At 38.2% G+C, this 802-nt stretch overlaps 1 pseudogene; it reads left to right on the top strand.

Moving 5' to 3' along the window:
- Positions 1 to 419: 419 nt before the first annotated feature.
- LOC145274044 (U2 spliceosomal RNA) lies at positions 420 to 566 on the top strand (annotated as a pseudogene).
- The last annotated feature ends 236 nt before the right edge of the window (positions 567 to 802 follow it).

Genomic DNA, 802 nt, shown 5'->3' with positions numbered 1-802 from the left:
ATTCTGTGTATTTTAATGTAAAGTAAAGCTTGAAAAATGGTACTCTATGAACATTAGCCATCTTAACATACATAGTGAATGCAGATAAGCTGTGTATGTGTGTCTATGCGTGCATCTGTGTGTCTCTGTTATAAATTCTGAGAAATTTGTCTACAGGCAAAACACTCTTTCATTAACTCCTCTTATCCGCGTAAATATTTAATTGGAAAAACAGCAGACATTTTAAGAATCATTTATTGTCTTAAACAACTTTTATTAGTCACATTTTCTATTTTAATGAAAATATTTTCCCTCAAAGTGAAACATGAATCTAATTGGAAATTTATGGACATTTTTTTTTTCAGTCAAAATGAAGTTTGGTTTTTAATTTGCCTTATTTACAATCACACTGCTATCCGCATTTGCATTGGTATAACGACAAAGTTTCTTGGCCTTTTGGCCAAGATCAAAGTGTAGTATCTGTTCCGGCAGATACTGCACTTAAGATAATTTGTACCAGTCAATGGAGGGGAAACCCTCTATACTGGGACAATTATTATTTTTGGTAACCAGAGTGCCCCCTTTTTGGGGAGCTGGTTTTTACCTCACATTAAAAACGGCCTTGTGCCTAATTTGCTCAGTGGGGGAGCAAATAAATACCATCTGTTCCGGCAGATACTGCAAGCTATGACTAGCTATGACTAGCAAAGACCGGATGTGGGGGCAACCCCACATGCCTGACCTTTAACCAGCTCCCATTTCCCACCTCTCGGGAGCTGGTGCCCTTTTTCCCTTCCCCCTCCGTTCACTCCTCACATTAAAA

This window comes from Euprymna scolopes, chromosome 4 (genome assembly GCF_053919585.1).
Source record: "Euprymna scolopes isolate OS-2025 chromosome 4, ASM5391958v1, whole genome shotgun sequence".
NCBI lineage: Eukaryota > Metazoa > Mollusca > Cephalopoda > Sepiida > Sepiolidae > Euprymna > Euprymna scolopes.
This window is presented reverse-complemented; position numbering and strand designations above follow the sequence as displayed.